Source organism: Artibeus jamaicensis, unplaced genomic scaffold, assembly GCF_021234435.1.
Source record: "Artibeus jamaicensis isolate MK-2021 breed Jamaican fruit bat unplaced genomic scaffold, CSHL_Jam_final contig_466, whole genome shotgun sequence".
NCBI classification, from domain to species: domain Eukaryota; kingdom Metazoa; phylum Chordata; class Mammalia; order Chiroptera; family Phyllostomidae; genus Artibeus; species Artibeus jamaicensis.
Window position 1 is genome coordinate 16,546,947 of NW_026521844.1, and position 9,615 is coordinate 16,556,561.

General features: G+C 38.3%; 1 pseudogene; it reads left to right on the plus strand.

Moving 5' to 3' along the window:
* The window catches only part of LOC119047025 (RNA-binding protein MEX3A-like), a 35,743-nt pseudogene extending 26,376 nt beyond the window's left edge, over positions 1-9,367 (plus strand).
* The last annotated feature ends 248 nt before the right edge of the window (positions 9,368-9,615 follow it).

A 9,615-nucleotide genomic window follows, 5' to 3' on the forward strand; every position in this document is an offset into this window, starting at 1 on the left:
ACATACCAAACTGAAAACGCATTGTGCATGGTGAAAATTCAGGTCCTTAGAATATCTTAAAAGTTAAAGGTATCTGGCTTAGGGGAAGAAGAGGGGTGGGCATTGAAAATTAACATAACTTTTTGGAAATCATTTAATTTTTCAGTTCTGCATATACAGATGCTAAGTCAATTGATACATCTCCATATATATATATATATTTATGTATCATTTAATTGTTCTTGGAGTTTGCCTTTTCTGTGACATACGCATGCATACATTCACTGCTTCTATGTAAATGCATTAGGCTGCTTGGTATAAATGTTACAGCATGAGGAAGGCTGTCCTTTCAACATTAACATTGTTGCTTAATAATGATTGCTTTGTAACTTTACTATTGGGCCAACAGTTTTATCATCTGTAAAATGATGAGGCTAAAATTATATGCAAGTCATTGTTATTATTATTATTAAATTAATGATAATAACCATTGTAACTTCTTTTTTGTTTTGTTACCATGACTTTAGTTTTTATTGTTGTTGTTATTTAAGGTTAGGAGAAACTTGTTTGAGTAGTTTTAAATACTAGTTATCTCTTACGAATCAGCAAAGAAACATTAGAGCTATACAGGCCACTGTATGTGTTTTCTGTTTGAAGATATAGTTGCATTTATATTAGATATCTGAATGTCAAAAAATGGTTTTCAAACAAGAATGAGTATAAGAATATCCTCTAGAGGGATCCATTATATTGTTTTATAACCACAGGCCTAAAATTGCACTAAAGTTTTGTTCAGTGCATCTCAGACTATTGAAGATTTACTGTCATGACTATTTAATGAAGGAGGGGAGCGAAGTGACAAGTCATGGAAGATTTCCAGACTTATTGTTTTTATAACGATGGAAACTTTATGTAATTCAAATAAACATCTTTTAATTGTGATGGTATAAAGCTGATAATGTAATTGATTTTCATGGAAAAGAAGAAATTTCTTTTTTCATACATCAGAACACTTAGAACTTCATTTTTAAAATGAAACTTATATTGTCAGTTAAATTTTAGTCTTAGCTTGATAAAATGTTCCTCAATAAAGAAAGAATTATACTTCAAAATTTTCAGAACATATTTTACTGCTCCATAGAACTAACTGAAAAAAATAATAAATTCTATTTTGACAATATAAACTTACATTCTCTTTTATGAAATAGTAGCCTATGAAACTGGAGCTTTTTTTAATCACTTATCTCAAGGTCAAAGATAACTAAATTTGTAGGCTCTGATAAATAGAATAAAAGCAATCATGCTTCAACTTGCTCTTTAAAAAATAAATACTCTGCTTGATTTTGAATTTTATAGTATCCTTTAACTACATATATTTTTGCTACTGAATGTATATAACCTATTGAAATTTTACATTTTGATTTATTTTCTTAAATAATTCTGTCTCATTGTAAAATTGCTCTAGAGTTGTATGCAAATATTTTAGATCAGTGTATGCTATTACACTCTTCTAGTTCTAAACACACAACTGACAATATAAATAAAATGAAATCTCAATGAACTTTTAAAAATAGGTAATGTAAATTATTTCTTAATGATTCTAAAAGTCATATAAGTGTTATTTTTAAAGACATGAATTTTCAAAAACTGTGAATTCTGTTAATACATTTTTGTGATTGCAAAGAAATTTTATTAAGCGATTTTTGTGTCTTGAAGAAGAGGGAAAACAAGAATTACATATGCAGATAAGTTAAATGGCATGTTTTTTTAGCCCAGTCACTTCTAAAATTTGTCTGCATTGTTTTGATCTCAGTAATTGGATTTCCTTCACTGAATTCTCATCATCTTGCACCTTTCTTGTCTCTGACATTGCTAATCCACTGGTGACCTGGCTCTCAGCAATATTTTTCGTCTGTTTTTCACCTTTTACTCTCAAACCTGCCCTGGTTCAGGCTTCTATTCTCCCATCTTCTCTCTCTCTCCCCCCACCCCTTTCCTCCGTCACCTCTTCCCACTTCGTTTCTCCTTCTCCCAGTCTCCAGTTGCTCATGTTTGTTCCCTGAATGTTAAGAGGGAAATCTCGGACACACACATGATCTATTAGTTGTTTACAATTTTAACCTGAGTGACTGTAACCAGGCTTTTATTTATTAACTCTTAATGAACTTGAAAGTAGATAAAGTTAAAATTACAAGTTGTCTCCCTGTTACCGAACAACAGGAGGAGGTCCGAGGGAGGGGCAATACAATATTTGGCCCGCTTAGGGATGCCCAAAACTGCTATACAACAGGGGCCCCTCCTGAAAACAAAATACTAAAATCTACTGGGCCCTTCTGTCCGCCACCAATTGGAAAGACATCTCTTAATGCCAGAGATTTGTGAAAAGGAAACAAAATGTTTATTTAATGCTATTCAGGCCTAATGCCACCACTAAAATATCAAAGTCCTTTATGTATACACCTACACCCACACAGTGCTCCCTTCTCCCACTGTCCCAACTCCGGGTACCGTAAATCAGGAAAAGAGCACACGTCTGTGTTGCAGGCCGCTGGCACCGTCAGCTGTGTCACTGTGCAGGATCTCGAGTTAATCCAAAGTACTGTGGTACCCTCTCATGGTCCACTGGCAGAGTCCTTTGTACCCAGTTCCAGTTAAAGTCTCTCTTGCTTTTTCAGGCCCCGCAGCCAAAGGGGGCACCCCAAAGCCGCGTGGGCCTCTTCTACCAAAGCTGCAGGAGTCCGCACTCCACCAAAAGCATGTGGCTTTCTTCTTCACCTGGCTGCAGGGATCTCCCTTCTGGCAAAGCTGCGTGGTTCTTCCCTTTCACCTGGGAAAGAGGGGGTCCACACCCTGCCAAAACCATGTGGCTCCCTCTTTCACCTCACCAAGAGGGGGGTCCTCACTCTGCTGAAACCGCGTGGCTCTCTCTCCCAGGCCTTCTCACTCAGGAGCGCAGCCCCTAGTTACATTCTGAGTCCAAGCCCTTCTCCCTCAGGAGAGCAGACCTTACTTCCCATCTTGAGTCCCTGCCACAACCTTCTCCCTTCTGCCTGGCTCCAAACTTGGCCACTGCTATTTAACATATCTATGAAACCAGTTAAAGGTTATAGATATGTTAAATAACCATTCCTCCAGAGGTTAGCTCCAAAACTGTTGCTATGCAAAATAGCTCTCAATGGCCTGGCTCCATTCATCCCTTCCCCCTGGGGGAGGGGGTGGTGAGGACATCTTATATGTCTCTCCAATATTTCTATACACTTTGAATTCTGGACACCTTTCTAAATCTTTTTTTTGGGGCCCCCCTGGCTGCACCCTGTATCATCCCTATCAGATATTAAGCCAAAAGTATCCTTGCTGGTTCTCTGCTCAGCTCATATTCTTTCCTTAGTTCCAGTGGGTCTCCAGACTATTAAACTCTTGGCCTGGCCTATGACTACCACCAATCAACCTCAAAACCTCTCCAAATATATCTGAAAAGATATGTTTGCTTGTATTATTTTCAGCTAATCTTTAATATACTTCTTGACTTCTGTTGGCTTATCTGATATCTGACCCTTTATTTATTTGCCTCATTTACTACTTTTAGTACCAAAAATTGTACAGGATTGTTTTGAAAGGTCTGGGTCCCAGCTCAGACTCTTTCTTTGACTAATTTTAAGATGCATTTATTCATCTTTCTAAGCCACACTTCACATTAGTAAAGGGAGATAATAATATCTATGTCATGAACTTTTTAAGAAACTCATATGTGATTCACCTTGCATCATATCTGGCTTGCAAAAGGTACTAAATAATTTTCCTCTTCTATCTTATTTGTGCTGTTTTCTTCATTCTGGTTACTTCCTGATACAGTTCAGCCCGTTGCTGCCCATCTGTGACCCCGAGCTGCACAAGTGGGACTGTGTTGTGTGAAGCATATCAGATACAGCAGGGATGAATTATAGCACCACGCATTCCTTGACCTTCCTACCTGTAGTAACCAGTGAACTCTGACAGATGCTAATGGAATTTTCTTGCTATGGAAAATTTAATAAGTACTCAAGGTTATTTCATGTTGATGTGATTAGTCAAACCAAAAGGAATGCTATTTTTGTAGATTCTTGTAACCAGTGGGCAAAGTAAACCTGCATGAAAGGTGCTATAATAAAAATCTTGCATAATCATACTTAAAACACATATTAAGTTTGAGAATTTTTTTCCTTAGGGAAACTCTTACAATTTATTGTTCACTGTTGATAACAATGTGGTTAAACAAAAAAGGCAAAAAAGGGTATAAGTAAAAAGTTAAATATAATTAAAAGAGTACCTATATTTGAAATATAGTTTGAAAATTGGATACATGTTGACTTACATGGTTAAAACAACCAAATAACTTTTCTCATAAAAATCCTTGTTATAGTTACCCTTTTATAGAATATAATAAAATAACCAAATGCATGTGAGTGCCCACTCACACAAAGACACCCAGTATGCTCAGAATCAAAGAACAGAAAACTCTAACTCCAAGAATACACACTACCTTTTTCTCTATTTAATGCTAATTTCCCAGTGACTGACACAGTCCTATCTTCGTACACTCTCCTACACCTCATCATCTAGAGCCAGCTGGTCATTTTATACAAGGGGCACCTTAACCTCACTAACCATAACAAGGCCCATCTCCAGGGCCTTTCGTTTCAGCAGCAGGAAGGAAGCTCCTAGCCCACAGCAGGCTATCACCTGCATCCTCAGATTCAGGTTGGTGGCCTGGTGCTTTGGAAGATGTGTTGCTTTGAGGGAACCAAATAGCTGCATCTGGAGAGGAAGCCGGAGAGGAGGGAGCAGGAGTAACAGCCCAGGGGGTGAGTGGGCTGTGGACGTGCTTACAGAAGTTGCTGTTGATGTTTTCCTTGTTTTCATTGAAACTTTTTTCTTTTCTCTTACTCTTTCAGAAAAAGTTTTTTCGTTACCAAGATTTAGAAAGCAGGTAGCACAGGAAATATTTCAAGCTTAACTTTATAAACTTTTTTTTCTTAGCTTTCGTGCAATATAATTGGTGTAGAAAGCCAGTAAAGGCTCCCAAAGCTCCCATCAAGGCTGGCTGCCAGGGGCTGAGGGTATTTCTTCTCTGTCCTGAGACAGCAGCCAAGACAACATGAAATTACACCCACGGGAGCACACAGGTTGCAACCATCCACCTTTCTCCAGCAAAAGGGAAGAATGGGAGGGTGGTCAGAAGGGCCTGCTCTCTCTACACTTGAGGTTTCCTTGGCCTGGGCCTACCTGGGGGTGTAGACAGGGAAACCTGCCATTTTTAAAGGTTAAAAATTATGATAGCACAGAAAAGATATTTTTCTGTTATTGTTTTTGTTTATTTTTCCAAAAAGAAGACAAAAACATCATGAAAGCTGTTACTTTTGCAAACCATAAACTACTGACCATCTTGATGTTTTCTGAAAGCAAGGTAACAGACTCAATTCTTATCTTCTGCTTTATCATTCAGACATGTGTTTCGTCTAGTTCTCCCTCCACAGGACATTTCCAAATTGTATAAAGTTAGGCTTATAGAAACTAATGCACTATAGAACCTGCAGATATTGCTATTATTTTGAAGTCATAATAACTAGCAATATAAGTAGATATTAAGTACACATAGAAAGTGAACAAATGGCATAATATAACTTGTTACAACCTTTAAAAATGTTGATTTTTTTCCTTCAATACACACAAGAAGGTAAAGGCAGTAAAACTCCTATTACATAACTCTTCCATATGCCATGAATTTGGTGTATATATACACACATATTAAGCAAATTATCTTTTTTTCTCTCTATTCCCATATAATGTTATCTAAGATGTATTAACCTCACAGTGGTATTTAAGTATTGTTAGTTTTATATCATAGTGTTTACATTATGAAATATCAGAGGATGAAACACCACTCAAGGACTTTACCTCCTCTTCTGGGGAATTTGATTTTGAATAGTTGTATTATGTTAGGTGGAATTATGAGCTTTATTTAGAGATTAAGTATGGTTTAAAAAGAGTCGGAATTTCCTTTCTTAGATAGCCCCCAATTACCACTTGGGGTTCAAATTAATGGTCAAAAACTTTCTTTTTTTTTCCCCAAAGATTTTATTTATTTATCTATAAAGTGGAAGGGAAGGAGAGAGGGAGAGAAACATCAATGTATGGTCCCTCTTGTGGGTCCCCTGTTGGGAACTGGCCTGCAACCCAGGCACGGGCCCTGACTGGGAATTGAACCCCGATCCTTTGGTTTACAGGTCCGCACTCAATCCACTGAACTACACCAGTCAGGGCTAATGGTCAAAAACTTTTCAATAAGTAATCTCTAATCTCATACCTAGTGTGGAAGCTGCCTATAAACTCTGACAGTTCCTATTCCTGGCTATCTAGGGCCATAAGAAAGACATTCCTAGGCTCTTCTCCAAAATCATGGATGTTTCTGGAAATCTGGGAAAAGTTAAGATCCTTGGCCTGATGATAAGCCCAGGAACTAACTGTCTCCACCCTCCTTGTACCCCTTTCATTTTGAAAAGGATCAAAAAGTAAATCTCTGCTCTTGGGGTTCGGGTTGTATATGCCCATTGGATCAAGCTTGCTATTTTTGTATTATGATCTTCATTCTTATATATATTTTGAATTTGCTTGATCCTTCAGTTAATGAGAAATTTGTTTTAATTTTCACACAATGATACTAATAATTTTAATTTCTCCTGTAGTTCTGTTAGTTTTGTTTTATAAATGGAGACAATATGGTTAGATGCATACACACATACGATTAAGTTTTTGGTGAATAATTTATCTTGTCAGTATATTATCTTTAAACCTAAATAATGTGTTTTGATAAAATGTCTGTTTGACCTTACTTGGATATGTTTTTTGCCATTGTTATTAATGTTAGTGCTTGGTATGCAATTTCTATCATTTAATTTTAAAATTCCTCTGTCTCATTTTTTATTGAAGCATGTTGTAAAAGGCAAATGTCCTGATTTTGCCTTATAGTCAACTTTTTGGTTTAATTAGAAAAGTTGACCTGGTCTGTTTTCATTTATTTCTTCACCAATATATTCAAATTCATATCTAATAGCATTTTTCTTTGCTTTACTACTATATACCTCTATATCAATATCAATATAGACATATAGATATAATGTCTGGCTTTCCTTACCTCATCTGATATAGCTAAGCTTTGTTATTTATTTCTTCGTGCTGGTAAACAGATTTTCTTTTACTTTTTTCCTTTTTTCACGGTTGTAGCCCTTCAGAGTCCCAGAGGAAAAGCAGGACATTTTCTCCTGTTCTTATAAGCAAAGTCTCTGTGTCAGTGATTTCCAAACTGAACTTTCTCTGTGAAAGGACACCTAAAATCCACTCCCGAACTATGTGATACTCACTTCCAATCACAATTATGCACTACTAATGTACTGAATGTACCAAAATAAAAAAAATGGCATTCAGAACGAATGTAAATATATTGCTGAATGCTCTTTTTGTGGCTCCCCAGTGGAATGTCTTATGCACCAGTTTCTCTGGATGTACATACACATAACTTACCTTAGAAATTGATGTATTAGAAATACAACTATTTGCCAGAGAAGCTGTACCATATTACTAGATATTTTTGTTTTCCTGTTTTCAGCCCCTTCTTCATCTTTGACCCAGGGGATTTCCCTTCATTTTCAAAAACTCAGTAATAAATTTAAATAAATAAATAATAAAATTTTAACATATATATTTATTTAGCCAATCTAGCTCTTTTATTTTTCCCTAAAATTTAAATATCATTTTACTTGTAATATTTCTGAAAACTGGAGGACCTACTAAACTTCCTATGTTATTTCTTCCCTAAATTCTACTATTTAGAAAACTGAAGCTATTAAATATATAGTGCACGCATGCCCTAAAAATGCAAAATAATAATAATAGCAAAAAAAAATAAAACAACTGAAAGCAGCTTTCCTACTTTGCCGCTGATCCTCTTATTTTAACGATTTGTATTTAATTGACTATATATCATTGGTTTAATTGGAAATTTTCTGGCAAGGGATAGAAACAACACAATATGCAGATAGCAATTATTTTAATCATTGTTATGACTATTGAACATATGGTATTTTAATATAATTGAGACATAATTGAATAGTTCTTGAAGCAAATGCCAAACATATAAATTTTTCCACAACAGACTTTAAGAGAACAGTGGGTTCTGTTAACCTAAGGACAGCGCTTTTCCCTTCCACAACCTCTCCCTCCTCTTTTGTTTCGTTATGCCTAATCTAGTGGTGTTTGAAATAATGGGGAAAAAATGGGGGTTTTGGAGAACTAGGATGTTTCAGAGGGAGAGCAAAGAACTGAGGGCTGGAGGAAAACGAGTGCCCTTCAGTTGGCTTTTCCCCCTTTTTTAAGGGAAATCATCTCAGCAGCGGAGCACTTCATGATGTGAGGCCACCTTTGGTGTGGCGCCTGCCCTGCCTGCGGGCGGCGGTCCTTTCTTGTGGTGGGGCTGGTGGCGGGCCCCAAGGGGGCAACTATTAAGTACGCCCAGAAGCAGACCAAGATATACACTATCACACAGGGCTGCAATCACAACCGGTTGTTCAAAATTACGGGTGACCCAGGCAATCTGGAACATGTAGGCGAGGAGATCAAGACACACGGTGCTGTGTATACCAGCAAGACCCTGGAATAAACAGCGAAAATGACTTCCTGGCGGGGAGTTATGACTCCGTACTCGACAGCTGCTACTCAGAGGCTGGGCGGGTGCACCCGCTGGATTCCAAGCCCCTCTCCACCTTCCAGCAGAATAGCCTGGGTTGCATCCAAGAGTGCTCAGCAGGCTTGGCTTTGAGACCCCACTCTTAGGTGGGCAAGGTGGGGACTTTGGCCAACGCAGGTACCTGTTTCCTGTCTACAGTATGGACAAGCAAGATGTGTGCTAGGGGGTGGCAGAGACCAGGCTGCCCCCCACCCCCTCTACTCTGGCTGTGGGCAGGCCAGGAGAAGGCAGTGCCCACTTCTCTGTTCTTCTCTTCTGCCACCAAGACACCTGCTGAGTCTTCAGGCAGTGCACAGCTCTCCTGCCACCTCCTCCTAGCTGGCAAGACTCCTAAGACACCTGCCTGGAAAGCCACTTAGGGGCTTTTCCAGGGGCTGGAGGTCTGAGGAGCCCTGGTGTGGGCGGGATTTCATGGTGTGCTTCTCTAGTGAGGTGACTGCTGTCTTAGTGCGCTGCGGCCACAACCTATTTTGCATGGAGTGTGCAGTATGCATCTGTGAGAAGGACCCCGAGTGCCCCGTCTGTCACATCACAGCCACTTCAAGCCATCAGCATATTCTCCTGTTTGTGACCTGTTTTCCCCTTACTCCTACCCCCCCAATACCTTGAATGTTTGTAGAATCTTCTTTATACCCCAGGAGTTCGGAAATTTCAGGTGTGTGACTTGGTATGGGTCTTATTTCCCTCCCTGATTAGACACTAGTCTGTCCTTCCAATCTAGAAATCAAGTTCTTCAGTTTTGAGAAGAATATTTGCGTTATTTCATAGGTAACTCCCTCCTCTCTCTTTTCTCTTTCTGGAATTCCCTTTTGTCAGCTGTTGGAGCTCCCGAATTAATTCTCTAATTTTCTTATATA